Raw genomic sequence first — 23,845 nt, forward strand, 5'->3', positions numbered from 1 at the left:
AAGTTAGCGTTTGAATTACATTTTTTCGAGTAGTTACAAGCTTGGAAAGATAGGGGGTCGAATTAATTCAAGCCCCCCATTTTGAAATGTCTATTAAAAAGTAAATAATTAATTTACTCACCAAAGTGTTATATATCACAAATTGAAGATAAAAGATCAATAAATAATATATTCAAATTTAAAACAAAAAAAGAATAGTTTTTTTTTTATTTTTAGAAATTTACCTGTAAAGTCCGAAGTTTAAAACCTATTTTTTTTAAATCGCTTAAAATTTTTTTTTTTTTTTAATAAAACCTTGGTCCTTGCTCCTTTAATTGAAAAAAGAATTATGTATGAGGATGGAGCATACCCCTGAAATATATTTGTGATAAATTTCAAACAAGTAAAATATTTGTTTATTTTCCTAATATTACATTGTGATTTGGCTTTCAAGCGCATTTGATGCGTATTTTATTTTATGCTATTACGTATTTCTTTATTTAAAAAAAAAAACACTTGATTCGAGAATCTTAAGTAGGACGACCCCCTGTGTTGCTTGCAGTATTAGAGTGAATTATGAGAACTTTAGTTAGAAACCGAAAAGGTGGAGTGACGAGGATGACAAAAGACCCCCTCCCTTCTTTCCTAATTTTTGAGTGCCTTATTTTTGATTTTTCTGTTTTGTTTTTGTAACATTTCATGAAAATAAAAAATATATAACTCAATTTTTATTTAAATTCTTACCTCTCTCCTCTTCCCCCTCTCCCTCCCTCACTCTATGTCTGTCTGCCTGTCTGTCTGTCTGCCTGTCTGTCTGTCTGTCTGTCTGTCTGTCTCTCTCACTCTCTCTCTGTCTCTCTCTCTCCGCCTCTCTTTCATAATGTGCAAACAATTCCTCTTTCTTTCTCTCCTTTTTTGTGGAATCCGCTGAAGTACAGAGCGATGAGTCAAATAGTCTTGAAAGTGAAACGTGGGGAAATCACAGCAATTTCTTCGGAAATCATACTTTATAGTCCTTGAATGAATTTCACCGGGTGATTTTATATACGAAATGTGTGTAAATTGATACGTTTATTGCTGACGAACATCTCAACAGTCAAAACGATATATCTCTAGCATAATCTCTTTATTGCCTGTATAAAATGTGCTCCGTTTTAAAACCATTGTGTCAAGCATCGGTGGTTCAGTGGTAGAATGCTCGCCTGCCACGCGGGCGGCCCGGGTTCGATTCCCGGCCGATGCATTACGTTTCTTTTCCTGTCCTTTTTTTTTTTTTTAATTTCATGTTTTATTATCATTATTATTATTATTATTATTATTATTATTATTGCATTTTCACCCCAAACAAGGCACATTGCCAATTTGATGTAGTAGTCTACTATCTGGGACATAATTCGCAAGGATACTATGTAGGCAGTTGAGCAGCAAGATGTCTGTTCACATTACACTTGAACTTCTGCATATCAGTACAGTCAGGAAAGCAGGGACCCGAAAGAGAATTCCAAAGTCTAGCAGTCATAGAGAAGAAACTATTAGAGTAGACGGCTTTCTGGAGACGCTATTTTACAATTTGTCATTGTTCCGAGGGAGACAACTCTCTTTTACTAAGAGATTCGTTCATTTTTTCATTTCATAATTTAGGACGCTAATACACCGTGAGTATGTTTTTAAGAGCAGTCTACAAAAACATGCTTATATGTGTTTCATTCTTTTATTGAACTTGTATAGCTTTTAACAGGTGCTTCTGCAGATTGATTAACGCACCGACATTAACCGAGTAGAAGAACCGTTTAATATTTCACAAAAATTCTGTTTACATTGGGGAGGCGTTTACATTGGGGTTGTGGCGGCCAGCGCCATAACCCCAATGTAAGCAGAATTTTTGTGAAATGTTAAACGGTTCTTCTACTCGGTTAATACCTACGGAAAAACGATTAATTAAACTGCAGCAGAGCAGCACCTGTGGCCGCCACAACATCCCTGCCCCTCACCACCCCAGTACCCCACTCCAATGTAAACAGAATTTTTGTGAAATATTAAACGGTTCTTCTGCTCGGTTAATGTCGCCGCGTTACGTACAGAAAAACGTTTAATTAAATGCAGAAGAACCACAACACCCAACGCCTCTTCACCGCGCCCCCCCCCCTCATGGTAAACGGAATTTTTGTGAAATATTAAACGGTTCTTCTGCTTGGTTAATATCGGCACGTTAATTACGGAAAACGGTTACTTAAACTTCAGAAACACCTGTTAAAAATCATAAAAGTTCTATAATAGAATACCCCCTCCAAAAAAAAAAACCAAAAAAACAAAAAAACAAAAAAAAATAAATAAAAAAAAATAAAAATAAAAAATAAAAATGAAAAAATAAAAATAACAAAAGCATAAAAGTATATTTTTGTAAACCGCTTGTGAAAACTTATTTTTGTCTCCATTCCACTACAGACTGGAGTGTAATGTTATGACCCATTGGGCTGTGATCATAGCGTAGCATCTGTGTTAACTGTTGCAAGCAAGGCTAAGGGTCAAAACATTATTATTATTATTATTATTATTATTATTATTATTATTAACTGATTTGAGCGACGGCTGGCCACTGGATCAATTATTATGATTAGAAGAATAAACAATTAAATTGGGGGAAAAAAGGATTGACATATAAATCGCAAAAGGAATGTGAAAATAGAAAATAGATGAAAACATTATTTTTGGTTTTGCATAAACAAATAACTAGATTGGGGTTACATTAGGTTGGTCTGAAACATGTAATGATGTGACGTAAAGAAACACGTGATATATGTAGATTTGGGGAGATTCTAATGAGTCGTTAGCTGGACATCAGAGAGAACGGACGACCAAGATGACGTGGGAAGCGGCGTCACTTCAGACAGCCAAGATGTAAAGAACGTGTAATCTCTGAAAATGCCGGCCAGATCGTGAGAATAAATGTTCATAAATAATTCAGATATGTGTTTTCCCCCACTCTTTATCTGTGCCTAAATCAAAACGTGGATTCCACGAACAAAGCTTCTTTCTTAGAACTGCACACCTGTGGAACTCTGTTCCGTCTGCCTGCTTCCCACCTGACTACAACTTGGATGTCTTCAAGTCCAACGTTAACAAATTCCTAATGAACCGCCCTCTTAAGTAAACAATTCATCAAATCTCAACACTAACGTACTGTACTTGCAATAACCCTTATCCCTGAGTGGCTTCCGGGCCTTGATAACTGGTGACCACCGTGTAAAAAAAAAAAAAATATGTGTTGTGTTATTTACATGTTAAAAAAGAACTGTTGTGTACAACTGTTTCGATGCATCCACATCAATCGTTCCCTGTTAGAACTGTTGCATAAATATTAAAATATACACATTAGACGATCAACTAAATAATACGACGTATATGCATACACGCATTTACACACACACGAATATACAGAAAAAAAAAGATAAACCCAACTATTAAACGTGTACGTCGTTATGGAAAATATTCACATACAACATATGCCACGTTTTATAATATATATCTCCCACCTGACTATATAACAGGAAGTCTTCCTCTAGAACAGGGTTTCTCAAACTTCAGGACACCATGGAGCCCCTGAGCGGGGCAAAAGTTTTCCATGGAGCACAAACAAGATAATTTTTAAAATGAATATGGAAAACAATTTCAAATTTTAACAATTTTTTGATTAATTCAAAATTGTTGCATTTTTTGTTAATTTATTTTTTATTTTCTTTGTTTACATGAACCATCGTGAGACCCTTTACACTTTTATTTATTTATCATGTCTATTTCGAGTAAAAAAAGGATCAATAATTAAATGTCTGCAGCTATTTAATTTTTACATATAAAACATTTGGTCCTCTTTAAGAAAGGGGGTCCGAAGCCTCTCAGCTTCACTCATGCAGCCCCATGGAACCTCATGGCTCTGCAGAGCACACTCTGGAAAACCCTGCTCTAGGATTTCTGCCATTGCCTTAGATATGTGTTCATTCGTTTCCCCTCATGCATGTTATAGAGCGTCGTGTCATCAGCAAATATACCCATTTTAGAGATTATTTTATCAAGGAGGTCATTTATGAAGATCAGGAATAATAAAGGTCCAAAGATCGACCGCTATGATACACCCGCATTTATAGCATATTGTTTAGATGTACAAATGTCAAGGACAACCTGGATTCTTCTCTTATGTAAGAAGGATTCAATTATGTTAAGTATTTGTCCAGTGATACCGTATGATTTGATTTTCCTGAGGAGACCATTGTGCCATACCCTGTCAACAGCCTTAGATATGTCTAGGGCTACCGCTCTACCCTCCCATATTTTATCCAGTGTATGGTATATATGTTAAGAGATTACAGTTAGGATATCTGCTGTAGAACTGGCTTGCCTAAATCCATGTTGTTGACCAATCAGAAGTTGACCAGCTGTAAGGTGATGGACTAAAGCTTAATTTATTAAGGACTCAAATATTTTGGTGGAAAGGAGGAGGCTAATGGGGCCATAATTTAATGGGTCAGTTTTTTCGCCAGAATTCTTGTAAGCTGGTACCATAGAAGCAGTTTTCTAGCAGTCAGAAAAGCAAATTCGTTAAGGCATTTGTTGAAAAGTTTGGAGAGAACTGGAACAACCTCAGCGGAGGATTTTTTTAATAGCAAAGCTGGGATGAGATCAAGTCCACATGCTTTTGAAGTATCTAGGTCTTTTATGATATCATGCACCTGAGTAGGGGTGATTTTCAGATCGTCTAGTGTGTTTTCTATCCGTAAAGGAAAATCTGAGAGGGAATGGTTTGCTGGGTCCAAAGTAGAGTTTGAGGCAAAACGACGGGTAAGCAGGTTAGCTTTCTCGGTTGCCGTGCAAACAACCTCATGATTGTTGGATAGTGGGGAAATTGTTGATTGCCCATTATTTACTACACTGTTGCAGATTTACCAGAAATCATGAATTCCTAATTTCTGTGCTTCAATGTGTTTTCTGGTAATTTCAGTGTAATCTGTCTTAGCTATTTCTTTCTTACAATTACTTCTAGCTTCTATAAACTTTTGTCTGTTTGCACTGAACATTTATTAGAAACTAGCAGGCTACCTCGTATTCCCCGGTCGTAAAATACGCTCGACAACTATAAATCTGAAGAGACAATTGACCCAGGAACAAGAGAGTCGACGGATATATGTTATTGTAACTAATAGAACAAAAGGGATTGAAAAACCAAATATTCAACAAATAAATGTTATCAACTGCAAGATAGGTTACTCTTCTACCTATCTGGATAAATTTATTTTGTTTTAACTTATTTAAAAACGTTTTTGTTCAAAGCAAACCGAATGCCGACTCTATGAAGTTACAATGAAAAAGAAATCGTTACATATCAGTTCTGTGTAAGAACTCTTGATAATTGCTCAAAAATCGTAAATTAAACGTGATACTGATATAAACACATCTAATGAATGTCACCAATCGTGAGGAAATGTAATGTTCGATCTGTATTTTGTTTAAGTTTCGATTTTTGCGTGATTATCAAGGGTTTCCTGCAGAGTTGATGGGTAACAATTTTTTATGTTTTAACTTAATAGAGTGGACTATGTTTGCTTTGAACAAAAAACGAAAAAAAAAGTCTTAGAATAAGTAAAATAAAAACAAACAAACAAATAAACTTATCCACGTAGGTAGAAGAGTAATTTATCTTGCCTTTGGTAACATGTACTTGTTGCATATTTCTTTTTTTTATGCCTCCTTTTTTTGTTCTGTTAACTATAGCAACCGCAACCCACACTCCATTTTCTTTTGATTTTTGTGAAATTTTGTTTAAAAAAAAAAAATATGAATGATTACTACGATATTATCCCATTGATTATTTTACACGGAATAACCCCTATCCCCGACTGGCTTCTGGGCCTTGATAAGCAGTGACCTCCATGTAAAAAAAAAAAAAGGTGGTGATGGAATATGTCATACATTCAAACCGAGAGATATTTTTAAGATTCTAACCGTCCGTTTAAGTACAATTGTTTATATCTCTCTTGCACTTGATTCACTGAGCATATTTTCCAGGTAGGTTCTGAAATTCTTTTTCATGAGTCCAATAGAAACACACTAAATAAATGTCAACCATCATACAAAAATATAATTTTCTGCCCATATTTTGTTTCATTTTCGATTTTTGAGTGATTATTAAAGCTTGACTAGGGTTCTAATGAGACCACAATTTTATTTTTCGTTCCCAACTTGACAAGCTTTTACACTACCTTAATCTTCAAGTGAAAATCACTTTAAAATAAATTAAAACCCAAACTTATGTAGGTAGAAGAGTAACTTAGCTTGCCTTTCGTAACATTTAATCGTTATATTTATTTTTTCACCTCATTTTTTTTTATACTTTGCTGGCTATTCTAAAAATCAACTAAATTGTTATTATAACCCTTTACACCGGGCCGCATCCGTCAGTTGGTTGGTTGTTTTTGTTTTACGGCATATCAACCCTTTCCAGGTTATTTAATGCCGAATCCAGTCATTTTGAAGAAAATTTTTTTAATAGAATATATTTGTTTTTTGCAAGTCGGTTTCTATTTAACCCATAGTTGGGACCCTAACAGGTACTACCTCTCCGGGTCAGAGTGGACCTGGGAGCAATGGCAATTAAAGGGTGGCTCCACACTCCCCAAAGCCTGCAAGCTGGGGCCTCACCAACGGATATAGTTAAAGGTCATATCCAGGACCGCATCCGTCGGATCCTGGTTCACGGGAGCATACTTGTGATGTACCCCTGGCCATGTTCGTCGCTCCCGGCTTACAGGATCATAAATGCAACCCGGCAGGGCTACATTCTTAACTGTCTAGTGGTTGACCCCTCAGGGTGACCAGACTCTCACTGGTCACTGGAAAATACTGCTCTGCTGCTCAGGGCACACGAAATGTGCATGACCCTAAGTCCGTGTGGCAACATTGTCCACTTCGGCTGTCGCTTGGCTTCGTGCTGGATCTGATCCATCTCTTCCATCGTCTGGCGTCAGGGCATACCTAAAATAAACTGCATCTTCATCATTCTACCGCCCGAGAAGATATCTCACTCTCGACGCAATCTTATACCAGCATAAGAGCCAGATACGTCCTAACATTGATTACTGTCACCATATCTGGGCAGGATCTGCTCGGACCACCCTATCCTGTCTTGACAGAGTTCCAAACCGGCTTTGAAATCTAGTAGATGATACAATTTTTTCTTCCCTGCAACCTCTTTCGTTGCCAGTCTGTCTCTGCTCTATCGTTATTTTCATGGTAAATGCTCGACTGAGCTTCAATCTGTGGTTTCCTCCCCCGTGTCAACTTTCATAAAAAAAACACTCGTCTAGCTACAGCAACTATCAACAGTTGCTTCCACACTCTATCTCTGCTTAAATCTAAACACAAATTCCATGATCAAACCTTTTTCCTAGAACTACTTATCTGTGGAATTCGGTTCCTCTGGCTTGTTTTCCAGCTAACTACAACATGGTTATCTTCAAGTTCAATGTAAACAAGTTATTTGTTGAAACGTTCCCTTAAATAATTTAATTCTGCCTAATTTCCACTACTACCGATCACTATGCTGTTGTCTCAGTGACCACCTTACCTTATTTTCGAGTTGCTTATAGGCCTTAATAAGTGGTAACTCTCTTGTAAAAAAAACAAGTAAAGCATGCATGGTCCCCCATGAGAGCACAGTGAACGAGGCATAAAAAAATGACTAAGTTCAGCATTTGTCCCCCCACCCAATTTAGCCGCAAAAGTCCCCAGGAGCTGTCAAATCTTGGTGAAAATGAACAAACGGTGCAGTTTTAGGCCTTAACATATGTAAATTTGAGTTCTCCACCATGAAAAACTGCTAAATAGACATACACAGAAAATTTTGGACAAATATGGTAAAATAGTCCCCAAAATTGAGCGTTTTTATTAGCCCTAAAAGAGCCCCTGGGGCACATCCAAGAGTTATTGTGAAGTATAGACAAACAAAATTATATAGAAATCACTTTGTCACAATTTTTCAGAAAGTTTTATAAAAATCCATGGCATCAATTTTTTTTAATAAGCGCACAAGTGTCAATTTTAGCCATTTTAACCCGAAAGGCATCCTTTTTTTTTGGGTGGGTGGGTGGGGGGGTAACCAGATGTTTTCTGGAAAATCCGTTCTGTTACTTTTTTTTACTCATATCATGTTTAATGTTTGTGCAAAATTTAAAAAAATTCCAAGACGTAGTTATTGAGAAAAGTGCAGACAGACGAACGGACAAGGGTGAATTTGCAGGTTCATCCACCTTTTGCAGGGGTGGGTGGGTGCAAAAACAGAAAAAAAAAAAAAACGAAAAACAAAACAAAAAAAAAAAACGTGGTGTTCGTTCCTCTATGTATGATCGAGTATATCTTGTATTCGTCTCATAATTAAATGTAGTTTTCCTTTGTACACGTTCTTTTTGGTATATGAAATCTAAAATATCGATCAATTTCTGTTCAAATTCTCACTCGTTTCTCTTTTGTCCTTTTTCCTCTTCTGGGTGTCTAGTGTACTTATATTTTGTGCAGTATATCTGGTTAGAGGTCAGACTCAGGTGAAAAAGGTTTAAGCGTGGTAAATGCTGAAAGGCTTCTACAATGCTTTCATGACTAAAAAAGACTGGGTTTGGCAAGTTCGAATCACTAGAAATATTTCCATCAAATCCACACTTGACCTTGTGTTTAACTTCCTGGAAATTAGGTAAATATAATAATGAATAATAAAAAAAGATGGACGGTTGGATTTGAAATTCATCCCAAGATTCGAAAAAGACCGTTTACGGTCATTATAATTATTAGTATTTAAAAAAAAAATTAACTACAACTCACCGTTCACATTCAAAATGTCGACTTTTATGTACGGGTAAGCTGACAACAAATATCACAGTTAAATTTGGGGCTGATAAGTAGTTTACTAGATATGGAAACATTTGTTATCCAATGTAAAAGCTACTGTAAACCTCCATCCTCCTTGACCCTCATTATTTGGTAAAATATGTTTTTTTAAATTATACAAGTGCTTTAAAAAAGTTTCCAGACTTTTTTGTACAGGCATTTAAAATTGTCGCAGACTCTTGAAAATTCAGTATGTTATTGCTATAATTCGCATGAGATGACCAACTAATTTTTATGATTTCAAGTTCAAATGAACAGCTACAATAAGAATTGGAATACACTCTATTAAAGCATAATTGTCATAGTTGTTGAATTTCAAAAATGCAATCTGGACGTGAGGACAGTTTAGAAGAACGATATGCAATAAAATTCTGTTTTAAACTTGGAAAAAATGTCACAGAAACGTATGGAATGCTTCAGACTGCTTTTGGACCATCTTGCATGAATCGAGCATCAGTTTTTGAGTGACATAAGAGATTCAAGGAAGGCAGGGAGTCTGTGAGAGATGATAAGAGGTATGGGAAGAGTAAGGAAGTCAGAACACCAGAGTTGATTGGCTAAATAAAGAATTTCATGGATAAGGACCGTCGTGTGTCTATAGAAACAATAAGTGTACAATTTGGTGTCAGTGTGGGAACCGTACACACAATTATTCATGAGGAACTGAAGATGCAGAAGATTTGCGTGAAGTTTGTCCCAAGAGTGCTCCATCTTTGTCACAGACTATTTGACCAAGATGGGCATCAAGACAGTTCCTCACTCTCCCTGTAGTCCAGCCCTTGATCCATGTGGCTTTTGGTTATTCCCTAAGCTCAAGGAAAACCTTAGAGACTGCTGTTAAGAGATAATTGATGAGAAGAAAGAGGCTGTGATGAAGGTCAGTGACATGCTCGCACAAGAGGACTTTCATGAGACCTTCCAGAAGTTGCTGGAACTGTACAACAAGTGCATTGCAACCGGAGGAGATTACTTCGAAAAGGACTAGAGTTTCATAAATAATTGAAATTAATTAGTGCTCATACGAAAAAAGTCTGGAAACTTATTTAAGGCACATCGTAACTCGACCAAGTCCAGGAACCACCCTACTAATACAACTATCCCAGGCCTTACCACTACTTTTTGGATGGGAATGGTGAAGTATCTGTGCTGTGTCCATGAGATCATCCTTGCTTGCATTATCTCCTGTTTTTTTGAGTGTGTAGCATATGTTAGTTTATGATGATACCAATTACCCAGGCATTAACTCCTCTTTGAGGGAAAGCAGTGTAGTAGCTGTTTTCTTTTTATGTTACAATTCTTATGAGAAGGGGAGTAATATAGTATTTGTTGTGTTGCTAAAACATATATTACTCTGCATGCAGTGTAGTACCTGTTTTTCTGTGATATGCCTTGCCTCTTAACAATTAACTAATTAGCAAAAATGCAGAGAGTATATAATAGGATTATCTCGGTTAACTTCAATTTACTACAAATGCCGTTTGACAAAACATAAAACACTAATGCATCGGCCGGGAATCGAACCCGGGCCGCCCGCGTGGCAGGCGAGCATTCTACCACTGAACCACCGATGCTCACTCTTTCACATGGCTTTACATTTATATTTCAAACCGTTTATTTACATAGATTTTAAACGTAATGCGTGTACGTTTTTTTTTTTAATCATACGCAGAAACTTGAATACACATTTAATTATAAAAATAAATGCAATGAAAATTTAAAACGTTTCATTTTATGAAGACATTTAATTCTGTTTTATGATTGAACAGTAAAAAGCGAACACGTCATAGAATTGCTGCGCTGAATTTGTAAGTCCAAGGGAAACAACTCTTGTTTACTTCGTTCAAGTAAAAAAAAAAAAAAATACAAAATAACATTTTTTTGAGTGAAAGCGTGACCATCGGTAGCCACGGTGAAAGTCGAGTCCTACGCATAAAATAACAGAGTGATGAGTGAAAACCGTGAAAGTGGAGTCTCGTATCAGATTGACATTTGAAGCAAAACACAAAAACAAAACAAAAACAACCCCCCCGCAAACTGCCGAGTCAGTAAAACTTAGTTAAAAATATCGACACACACAAAGAAAGCAGATGACACAGTTGACCCATCAACTAAAAAGGAAAAGTCACTAAATTACGGCGTGCGAGGCTTACGAACAACAACAAAAAAACAAAAAAACAAAACAAAAAAAACAAAACAAAACAAAAATAAAAATCTGTGTAGGGATTAAAATTTTAGGTAAATATAGGGATACGCTACAACGAACACCGACCACTCTAATTTGTTGTTTTAAAGGTAATCGAGGTCGCTGACAACGAACATGATAATGAAACCCGTCGCAAAGTTACCGCTGGCATGATATTAACCCCTGAACCCATTTTATTTTCCAGCTTCTGTTTACGCTACGCGCAAGCGCGCGGTAACATAAACGACGGCTATTGAATGTGCCTGCACGTAGCAAGCTGCCTTTTCACATGGCGTACGAATTTTTTGTGGAACATTTAAAATTATATGAAAAAGAAGAAAAGCACTCCAAGTGGGGTTGAAGACATTTTTTTTTTTCAGAACAGAATTTTCAGTCTAAAACAAAATTTAAAAAAAAAAAAAATACATTATAGTATTTTTTGGATATATTTTTTTTTTTTTTTTTTTGTCTTACGTAGTTTTTTATGCATTTAAAAAAAGTTTTCACGAGCGGTTTACAAAAACATAAGCACCAAACATTTTCATGTTTTTCGTCCTTTTTTTGGTGGTGGGGGGCAATTATAGAACTTGTGTGGCTTAACAGATGCTTCTGCTGCTTAATTAACCATTTTTCCGTAAGTAACGTAAATGGTTTTCTAATCGGTAAATGTCGCCGTGTTACTTACGGAAAAACGGTTAATTAAACTGCACAAACACTTTTTACTGTTTACATTGGGGGAGGAGGCGGGTCTGAACACCACCTCCGCCTTATCCCCCAATGTAAACAGAAAACAGTAAAATCTCCTAAAAATGTTAAAATGTATTCTAATTGGTAAATGTTGGCGCGTTACTTACGGAAAAACGGTTAATTAAACTGCAGAAGCACCTGTTAACGCACACAAGTTCTATAATTGAATCCCTTTCACCAAGAAAAAAAAAAAACGAAATACATAAAAATGTTTGGTGCTTATGTTTTTGTAAACCGCTTTAAAAACTTGTGGGAGCCTTTTCTAGTCTCACAGAAAAACACGCGTTCACATCTCGAGCTATATTCAAATCATTTTTCATATTTTGTACGACTGGTGGATGTATAATATATCCACCAGTCCACCACAATTTGGTGACCGTGACGTGATGATGAACACGCATTTCCTTCTGTACACTAGACAGCTACAAAATGGTGACACCCGAACATGAGATGAACATACATTTCATTTTAAACCACAAGTCCCGCAACAAACTTGCGCCCGACTGACGTGAAATGAACACGCATGGTGACCCTACTTTTTTTGAAAGGAATTGTTTTGAGCGAGACGCGCGTTTTATTTGATAAAGAAAAAAACGAACTTTTCAACAAAGAAAAACAAGTGAACTTCTACCGACAAAAACCTCAACGAACTACAATGACGAATCCTCTTGTCAGACTTGACAGAAAAATAAACACGGAGCTGTCGACTTCATACCGAATTTAAAAAAAAATTTGAGCTCGACAAACATTTTTCACGGTTTTCTGACATTACCCTGCAACAAACGCGAGGAGCAAAATCACATAGGCCTATGCAATTCTCTCCCGTACAGCAGACGCAACAACAAAGAAACAATTACAGGACATCCCTATCAACACATAGGAAGAAGTTGAATTAACAATGAGTTGAGATGCACCACACACACGGATAAACTCACAACTGGAAGTTTCGTTGACACCGGCAACTAGAAACCCGTTCAAAACGAACAAATGCACAACAAACGCCTGTACAGACAATGTACACACACTACCACAGACTCACATGCGAAGACAACGGCAACTGGAAACCCATTAAATATGAACGAATGCACAACAAATGCCCATACAGACAATGTACACACACTACCGCAGATTCACTTGCGAAGATACCGTCAACAGACACATGACGTCAACACGAAACAAAGATTTTCCTTCCAAACGAACAATTCACTTCACTTTCCAAGCAACTCGTTGCACATGTCAGCAAACCAAAAAAACAACCAAACAAATATCACCCTAAAAAAAGAATAAACGCTTTTTCCACGCATAAGCAAATACTTTTTTTTTACGAACACACTCCGTTTTTGACATTTTTTTTAAACAACCACACCAAAAAAAAAAAAAAAAAAAAGAACAGGATGAAAAGTCAACTGCCGAAAACATTACTTACAAAAAAATAAAAATATACACTGCATATTTTTTTTCTTTCCTAGGAAGGAGAGTACTGTGGAAGCCTTTTCTAGTCTCGCGCAAAAACACGCGTTCACATCTCGAGCTATATTACTTGTCATATACATACGCGTACACAAACATACGCGCATGTCCACACACGCACATTATATTGACGTTCGTATATATACACTCACATTCACGTGTATACACACACACGCTAACGTACGCACATGTACACACAGATGGACGATGTCACTTCCCTTTCAAAGGAAATCCACACATGCACAAAAGACCACCGGAAACAATTATAAAAGCAAGAGACAAGCTGTTTCCAACCTTTTTCAGACCAGCTCTCGAGCTGACAGGTTCGGCTAACCAGCCGCCTCCCGAAAGAGAGGCGCACGCTCGCGCGCGTCACGTCCCCTGCGACTATGTATGGGGCACGAGCTAACAGACAGTATGTACATTTTATATGCTTTCTCTCTCCATGGCCTGGATTGACTTTTTCTCATTTTCTCTCTCTCTCTCTATACTACAACAGACTTTCTCTCCTCACCAGTAAACAGCGTGAGACGAACGCGGACATGAACCAGTGTTGTACCCTTTTCTTTCACTTGTTTCTGCACGAAATAGATCCTAGTTCGTTTAATTCAAGTAAACGCGTTGTTCGTTCCTTCCTCAAAGCAATTCATTTTTCCTTTCCCAATTCAAATCATTTCTCATATTTTGTATGACTGGGGGATATGTATAATATATCCACCAGTCCACTACAAACTACGTAAGACAAAAAAAAAAAAAAAAAAAAAATCCCCAAAATGTACTATAATGTATTTTTTAAAAATTTTATTTTAAACAATTTTTTCTTCGAATTTCGAAAAAAAAAAAAAAAGGCCACCAATGTCTTAACAATAATTTATGCACTTGAAGTGCACATTTAGAAAAAGACCCCCCACCCCTAAAAACGGCGGCCAAAATCATGGTTCCATGCAAGAGTGTAAAAAAGGCCAAATCTGGCAAGCCTTTTTTTTTTTTTTCACATAGGCATCACCACTTATCAAGGCCAAGAGGCCACTCAAGGATAAGGGATAAAGAGTGTACAGTAGAAATTGGACAACATAGTAATCATTAGTAATGAAAATTTGGTAAATTTGATAATTTATATAGAACGGCTCATCAAGAACTTATTTACGTTAGACTTGAACACAACCATATTGTAGTCAGCCAGAAAGCAGGAAAACGTAAGACAATTCAACAGGCGTGCAGTTCTAATTAAGAAGCTTTATTCATGGAATCTACGTTTAGGTTTAGGCACAGATAAAGAGTGGGGGGAATTATTGAAAGGCCAAATTTGCAAAACAAGATGGCGGCCTCGATTATCGTACATTTAGTCTAATGAAAAAAAAAAATAAAATTTAAATCTTTCAGGTTTTATTTCAGCCTTAGGGTCTAATAATGTTTTTATATAAAAATAATTTTTATAAATTTTTGTCTGTCAAATAATTTACGCCGCTGAAATACACATTTACCAATATTATTAAACTACCAGCGTTGGCCGAGTGTTTGGAGGTATGTGTTGAGCAAAAAAAAAAAAAAAGAAAAAAAGTGCAGTCGGCAGGCAGGCTCGAACCAGTTTAAGGGTTTAGAATGCTTTTAGGACACAACCTAATAAAATAAATAATTCCATACAAGCTTCTGAAATGACGAACGCAACAACTTCATAAAAGGTAACACAGAAAAGGTTTATTAAGGAGAATGTGATATATTCTTTGTCAAAAACTGGATTCTGGCTACCCGGTGCTATCCCAGTGGAATCATCGATACCTGTAGAAATAACACAGAGGTGGAGAGAGTGAAGAAAAGGTGTCTGTTCCGTTTGGTGTCTCTCTCAGTAAGGACGAGTTCTAATTCTTCAAACCGGATGCTGTCCGAATTCCTTAGGAGATAGGAAGTATCAATGCGCCATACCCCTGATTGGTCAGTATGTGGCATTGATTCGTTAAAAGAAAAAAGTTCCATTCGTTTCTGCTACACAGTACCGGAGGAAAAGACCGTAAAAAAAAGTGACGTCTTTGCTGGGCCGCCCATCGCCAAGCCGAAAGTGGAAAAGGTTTTAATTAAGGATAGTCAATCGGAAAGAGGGGATGACTTTCGAAAATATCGGCGAAAAAAGTGACCCCCTCCCTGTAAAAACGTGCCCAGGTGAGGTGAAGGAATTAATGTTTTTAGCCAATTTTTCGATATTTGTCGTCTGAAGGGTCGAACTTCAAAATGATACCAATCTTGTGAAAATCTGTCGCCAGTTTCGAAAGTTTTAGGAATACATACATACATACATACATACATACATACATACATACATATGTTGCATACTGGGTGTTATTAAAGAGATGGTGTATATATTCGTTATTCATATTAGAGAGAGAGTCTTAGAGTGTTCATGTTTGTGTGCAGATATATTGCGTATATATAAAGAGAGAGACAATTCTATATATATAAAGAGACAGGGTGCATGTTAATACAGGAGAGCCGACGGAATGTAATACACAATGAGGAGATTTGATATATAGATAGATAGACCGAGAGATTGTGCATTTGACATTTATACGTTTGACAGTTTTGTGAACGGGAGTATTTCTATAACATTGACACATATATTTCTTTGCCTATTTTTGAGATGATGATTTTCACAAAGTTCTTATAATATAAATTGACAATACCTTTTCTGTTGAATAATATAACACGAAGACACAGATACAAAAGGATGAAGTTGTTCGTTTATTCCATTTTGACCGGTCAATGGCTTTGCATCAAGGAATTCAGGTCTTTACATGATTATTTTCTCCCCTTCGCTTCCAAGGTTCCATGTCAGCTCTGTCTCTGACTCCTCTCTTCTCCCCTGACTGACTGACTCTGACTGACTTACCCTTTGCCAAGCTCTAACTATATTGAAAACTCATGACGTCATTGCATGACCAACTCGTGCATATCAGACACGTGGCCTGACATGCCTCACATTTCCACAAAGCCGACTCTCTAACCTAATTTTTGATTAACCCATTTTACAAACATTTTCCATTGTCCGTTTTTAAATTCCTTATTTTAATTTCATTTCTTTAACAGAAACAAAATTACATCATTACATTCCTTTTTCAATAAACAGATATCTAACTATTTTATGTGAACTTAACAATGCTAATTCTACATTCCATTTTCAATAACATTCTGTATTATTTATTTTAACTTATGATCGGAATCCTCAATTCCAAATCTAGCTTCGCAGGTTCGAATTCTCGGCTATCCTGTCTCATATTTACTCACTTACAAGAATAGACGGCTGTTCTTTAACACATACATTAAACAGACAGGTGAGAATTATATTATAGACTAGCCTGGGTGCCCGGCGTTGACTGGGTGCTTGAATTTGTGGTCTAAGCAAAAAAAAAAATAAAAATGGTAGTAGGCAGGCAGGCTTGAACATGTACTGTGGAGGAGGAAAAGAACATAACCCCCCCCAAACGTGAGTCTTTGCTGTTGCACCCATCACCAAACCGGAAGCGACATAGCTTTAAATTAAGGCTAGTCAATTGAAAATACTTTTGAAAATATCCGCGAAAAAAGCGACCCCCTCCCTGTAGAAAAGTGCCCAGTTGAGGGTGAAGGAATTAATAGTTTTGGCTAATCTACATAATTATAAAACCCAAATGACCTTGTAACAAGTGATGTAACCCACTTTCCGGTTTATGACATCCGGTTGCGCATGCGCGCATAAACATTAACCTATAACAACGTAAACAAATAAACACAAATCGCTTCTTTTGCAGATTTTGACCTGCGCACTGAAATATTAATGTTATTATTTCGAAATTATTATTTAACATGAGAAGAGTGAAGGTGTTTTGCAAATATTCTTTATTACAACTATACTGTCGCTATTTTCTTACAACTAAACAACTTTAACCCGTTGACAAACATAAGAACAATTGTTGTAAAGCCAAGACTACTACTACTACTACTACAACTACTACTACTACTACTACTCTCTATCCGTCCCTTTTCCTTCCTACTTTTTTTATTTTTTGTTTACATTTCTAGATACCAAATAGTTGCGTGAGAATAGTGAATTTGTTGACACATTTACTAATCTGTTTCAATATTAGATTTTATTTTACTTTTTTAGGTTTTATTTTTTTGCTTCAGGTTTATTAATTATTATTTTTTAGATTTTAAGATTCCAATATGGGTTTTTCATTCTTATATTTCTAGGTAGGTTCATGTGCGTTTTTGCTGCTAAATGACTTTCATCAGCGTTCAATTCATAGGAAAATCATGTTTAATTTTCGATTTTTGAGCGATTATTCAAAAAATAGGTAACTTTACACGAATAAGGAGGATTTTTTTTTTTTTCATGTTTGAGTGATCTGTCCGTGATTTTTCATTTTAATATACTTTCATAGAAATGTTTCTTTTATGTCAAAAAGAAAACTATTTTCTTTACGTCACAAGTGTCACGCACATGTGTGAATTCCATAGCTAATATAACATACTGATCCAACGGGTCACGGGTAGTCTAGTTTTTCAATATATATTTGCCGTCCGAAGAATTGAGCTTCAAAATGATACTGATCTCGTGAAAATCTATGACCTCTGTCAAAAGTTTTAGGCAGACATACATACATACGTACATACATACGTATATACATTTAAACAGACAGGTGAGATTTATATTATAGATGAGGAAAAATTTCGAGTTAAAATCCATTGAGAAATACACACTTTAAATGTGTAAACATCAGGTAAAAATAACAAATTATCCAATACGACCGTCGGGTTAGGGTTAGGGTTAGGGTTAGTTATCCAATACGACCGTCGGGTTAGGGTTAGGGTTAGTTATCCAATACGACCGTCGGGTTAGGGTTAGGGTTAGTTATCCAATACGACCGTCGGGTTAGGGTTAGGGTTAGGGTTAGTTATCCAATACGACCGTCTTGTGAGAAATGTGGGTCGACATAATAACCAATCTGTAGTCGCAATCCGTTGATATTAGAGATCATGATTGCAGGTGTAGGGATATCTATGAGTCAAAAATGGTGGATGATCACTGGGATCGTTAAAGATAAATTTAACAAGATCTCCGATTTACAGAAAGGTTTTACCGAGTCACATCCACATCCACATAAATTTAAAAGACGTGAATAATTTTCGGAAAAATAACGACATCCAACAAAGAACTCGAGATTGCCGTACTAGGATAAAATAACATTTATTGACATGTTTGAGAGACAGTAATTCAGATCATTTCAACATCAAGGTTTCTGCAAGAAGTGTTTATTAGACAGTCTTTGTTAATGAGTGCCTCATAGAAAAGGAAAAAGTTAATGAGTACAGATTTCCATGTTGAGAGGGAGCACATGTGGTTATTTTCTGGAGGAAAAAGAAAATCAAGTTCTTAAGTGACATGCGTGTGCGCGTGCGTGCGTGTGTGTGTTCAATACATATGCAAACAGCAATGCTAAATAACTTGCGGAAAAGAATTAATTCTCGTTTGATATACTGAGAATTTAGGTGTATGGTGTGCGCAAAGTCACGTTGGTGATTTTACGTCCCACAAGACGGAGTCGAGCAGCGGTGTTGTTATTTGTAGAACTGCATCCTAGACTGGTTTGATTTACGTGAGCAAAAGCTTATATAGGCAAATTCTAGAATGTTCCAAACTATTTGTTGCATTACTGCATGTGATGCGTAACATAGTTCCTTTATCACATGTATGCAGATGGGCAAATTACGACATGTCATTACGCTTTCTGAAATCCGTGAGTGTTGACATGATGATTGCTATGTCTCTGCCGAAGATGTGTTACGGTTGTATATAGCGGATGCTACAGTCTCATTTAGGTTTATGATTCGAAACTGAACCGGAAAATGAAAAGAGGACTTTCTTCATTATTCTACAAAATGGAACCCAAAGGAAGCAATAAGCACAGACTCGGAGGAACCTTATTATGAATGATTTTTAATGATGAAGATTCCATATGGATTGAAAAAATAATATTAGTTTTGGCTTTGTTTTCAATTTCAGATTAAAGGGTTTTGCTTTTTACATCATTGACACAGTCATTTTGGGTAATTTATAATTTTTCAATTAATCTTTACATATTTTGATTGTGCATTTTTTAATACAAAATGTGTATTTCTCAATAGATTTGAACTCCAAATGATTCCTCATGTAATAATATTTAGCACCAACAAAAAATCATTTTCTCTCGCAACTCACTAATGCCATACATGTGACACATATATACATGTGACACATATATACATGTGACACACATGCATGTGACACACATGCATATGACACACACACAGAAAGCAGACAACATATTGTAGCAGATGAAAATTGCAACAAATACAAGCAGGAGTAAATTCTCGTGGCTGGAGATTTTGAATCCACTTTCTTTCTGGCTTATCCAATCAGAAGCCATCTCACAGTCACGTGACTGAGTGTATAAAAGGTTTAACCAGCAACAGACTCTCTCTCTCTCTCTCTCTCTCTCTCTCTCTCTCTCTCTTCCCGGCTCTTGCTGGCAGCAGACCTCACCCAGGCTATTTGGGCCCCGGTATAGTTTGAGTACATAGAAGCCAACATGGCGATCTCCAACACACGTATCCACAGAACACTTTTCTTTTTCATTTTCATTAAACAAGCCTGTCTAATCTACGTCTCTACATCAGAAACTCTTCCCACGACGACTATAGATACAAACGCACATAAACACTATTCTTTTTCAACAAGCCTTTCTAATACTTAATCTACGTTTCCACAAAAGAACACTTTCAGCTACTAACCCATTTCTCTCCTGTATTCTTATTAATGAAGATAACCAATAAAGTTGATTTGAAATGTTAAAATGAGACTTCCTTTTCATGTCATTATTCTGTTAGAGAATTGCAGATGACTGTTCAAGATGGAAAGGCACCTTGCATTTGATAAACGTTGCTGTAGAGAAGCGCGACTGCAGAAATGAGAATATCATCGCCAACAACCCAGAAATCGCAAATGTGTGTAACCTTTGTGGCAGTCTGCCACTCCCAAATTCGTTTGTTTAGCTATAAGCAGTTCTGTTCCAGCGAAGCAGACAGCCAAGGCAATTAGGGTTAGGATGTTTCATTCATGATCGACCCTGACCGTAGGGGATCTGCTATCAATGCTGACTCCAATAATTTAGAAAAAAAAATATGGGTGTTTGCTTAGACTTGCACTTATTTAGGAAAACAAAATTAAAAAAAAACTCTGTCTTGTCAGAGTATGAAGATGTCATTTTCCAAAAATCACAAAAAAAGATCAAATAGTTTTCTTTTTATTGAGGAAAAACAAATTTTATGATTTTAACAGTTAAGTATTTTTAGCAACTATTGATGAGGCCTTGATTCTGGAGAGGTTATTAAGCACGCATTAACACTATTCTCTTTCAACAAGCTTAATATTCAATGTACGTTTTCCACACAAGAACACTTTCAGCTATTAACCTGTTTCTCTCCTATATTATTACTAACGAACATAACCAATAAAGTTGATTTGAAATGTTAGAATGAGATTTCTTTTTCTTGTCTTTATTCTATAAAATGGAGGCCTGTTGAAAGAGAGAAGAGTTCCGAAAATTAGGAGAGAAGTTGCAATTACCTTTTACTTTTTATTTTATTATATCATGATGGAATTTTTAGATTGTGTAATCATGCACGTATGCGTTTTATTTTCTTTTTATGAATTGATAGGTGCTTATTCTTCTGAGAGGTTAAGGGCAGAATAGATTCATTGATTGGTATAATAATTAAGTGAATGATTTTGCGCTATGAAACAGTTGCTGTCAAGAATTGTATATGTCAACATATTTAAGGGAATAAATTCTAAGATGGTCAACATCTTGAAATTTTGGATAAACATTTATCATCACGGTAAGATTAGCTTTGCGCAGAGGCACAGAGGCTGTTCTTGGCCTTCGGGCCAGGAGCTGAAACGGAAGTAATCAGTTCTGGTCAATGTGGGGGCAACCCTTCATATCGGACAATTGCTTTTTAAGTCAATTAGTTTGGTCGAGGTGGGAGAAACCCTTCATATCAGACAATTGCTAATTTTGGACCCTGCCTAAGTGCCCCCTTGGGGGAGCTGGTTTTTCCTCCCCACATTAAAAAACGACCTTGTGCCTAATTTGCTCAGTGGAGAAGCAAATAAATAAAAATGACCTAAATTGTCACGTCGCTTTCAGATGATTTTTATGCATGACAATGCACCATCCATCCTTCTAGGGCGACTGCAGCCTTCCTTGAATATATGGGCTTCTTTGGAGAAACTCATATGACCTGACCACCGTATTCTCCAGACCTTAACCCCATTGAATATCTCTGGTCAATATTAAAAAGAAGAGTTTATGAGGGAGGAGAGCAATTTACTTCAAAGCATGCCATGTGTAGAACATAGTTGATATTGCTTGAGCCATAACACATCCTTGAGATCAACCAATTGACTTCCCTGGGGAACAAAATGTTGTTTTAAGTTATTTGAAAAAATGGTGGATATGTCGATACATAACTAATTTATTTGAGGCTTAGCACCTAGGATGTGCTTTTTCTCATTATTCTTTGACAGAAAAAATATAATAAAAAATAAAGTTCGTATCATAAGACATTGTATTTTTGCCCTAAAACAACATTTGAAGAGACCTGCAATAAAGTGGTGGTCAGTGTAAATTCCACAATAAAGAATAAAATGTCATAACTTTTTGAATATCGCCTGAATTTGAATAAATTTTTTTGAAAAAACTCACCTTGAAGCAGTCGATTGATGATATAATTTTCATTTTGTTGTGACGTATATATATTTTTTTACACAGGCATCACCACTTGTCAAGGCCAAGAGGCCACTCAAGGATAAGGGTTAAAGAGTGTACAGTAGAAATTGGACAATATAGTAACCGTTAGTAATGGAGATTCGGTAAATTTGTTAACTTATATGGAACCGCTCATCATGAACTTGTTTACATTAGACTTGAGGACAACCATATTGTAGTCAGCTGGAAAGCAGGAAAACGGAAGACAATTCCATAGGCATGCAGTTCTAAGAAAGAAGCTTTGATCATGGAATCTACGCTTAGGTTTAGGCACAAATAAAGAGTGGGGGAAATTATTGATAGTGTTTTCTGCTAGACGGGTCTTTCTTGTGAAAGTTTGGCGATTGGGTCTATAGAATGGAGCTCAGCCGAGCACCTGCTATGAAAATAACGATAAAACAGAAACAAACTCGCAACATCTCTTCTTTGAGAAAGAGGTTGCAGGGAAGAGAAAAGGTCATCCCCCACAAAGCTACGAAGTCTATTTTGAAGTCTATCAAGGCAGGATAAGTCCTTTCTAGCAGCTCCTGCCCAGATGTGGCAACAGTATTCCATCCTTGGACGTACCTGACTCTTATGTAGATAGAGAATTGCATCAGCAGTGAGATATCTACTGGATCAATAGAAGGATCCCACCATTTTTCCAGCGGCCTTGGCAACGGATTTAATGTATGTGTTCCCTTTAAGATCAGGAGTAAAGGTCAAGCCCAGAAGCTTGTCAAAACATGAGGCCTCCCCAAGACGAGAGCCATTCATTTCAATTGATGCCAGATGGGGATCAGAGCGTTGATGATGTAAAGATAAAAGCTTGGTTTTAGATGCATTAAAAGTAACACGCCACCTCTTTCCCCATTGTACCACTTGCTCAAGATCAGAGGAGAGAGAATCAGAGAGAACTTGGTCATTTATGGTCTTAGATGTGCTACCATAGATAGTAGTGTCATCAGCATAGATGTCTACGAATGATGTAAGGATGTGATTTGGAAGATCATTAATATAGATCAGGAAGAGAGTTGGGCCCAGGATCACCCCTGAGGGATTCCAGCATTAATACTAAGAGCTTCTGATTTCTGCCCATCAACCACTACTCTTATGAACCTACGTTGTTTACGTTAGACTTGAAGACAACCATATCGTAGTCAGCTGGAAAGCAGGAAAACGGAAGACAATTCCACAGTCGTGCAGTTCTAAGAAAGAAGCTTCGTTCATGGAATCTACGTTTAGGTTTAGGCACAGATAACGAGTGGGGGGAATTATTGATCGTGTTTTCAGCTAAACGAGTGTTTCTTGTGAAAATTTGGCGAGGGGGGACCATAGACTGAAGCTCAGTCGAACACTTTCCATGAAAATTACGATACAGCAGAAACAAACTCGCAACATCTCTTCTGTGAGATAGAGGTTGCAGGGAAGAGAAATTTAGTGAAATATTGATATTTTACTAATCTGCAATAAAACGATTGATGCAGTTTGTATGAAGAAGACAATCTTTCCCTTTATTGCTGATTACTCATTCATTTTCATGTATTTTTGAAATATCTTTTTTATAATTTTTTAAAATTTATTTATATACACATATATACAATTTATACACACATACATATATACATGTGGAGATGTGATCAAGATGCATCAATTCCTATTTTCTGTGGGAACGAAGGTGGCTCTTCAGACCAGCCCTGCTTTTACACAGTCTGTTGCA

General features: G+C 36.6%; 2 non-coding genes across 2 annotated transcripts; one reads left to right on the plus strand and one right to left on the minus strand.

The window, feature by feature from the left end:
• Nucleotides 1-1,151: 1,151 nt before the first annotated feature.
• Trnag-gcc (transfer RNA glycine (anticodon GCC)) lies at nt 1,152-1,222 on the plus strand. The gene has a single exon. It is a non-coding gene; the product is annotated as a tRNA-Gly (tRNA).
• Nucleotides 1,223-10,407: 9,185 nt separating this feature from the next.
• Trnag-gcc (transfer RNA glycine (anticodon GCC)) lies at nt 10,408-10,478 on the minus strand. Its single transcript has one exon. It is a non-coding gene; the product is annotated as a tRNA-Gly (tRNA).
• Between the last annotated feature and the right edge of the window lie 13,367 nt (nt 10,479-23,845).

This window comes from Euprymna scolopes, chromosome 6, assembly GCF_053919585.1.
Source record: "Euprymna scolopes isolate OS-2025 chromosome 6, ASM5391958v1, whole genome shotgun sequence".
In the NCBI taxonomy this organism is placed as follows: Eukaryota; Metazoa; Mollusca; class Cephalopoda; order Sepiida; family Sepiolidae; genus Euprymna; species Euprymna scolopes.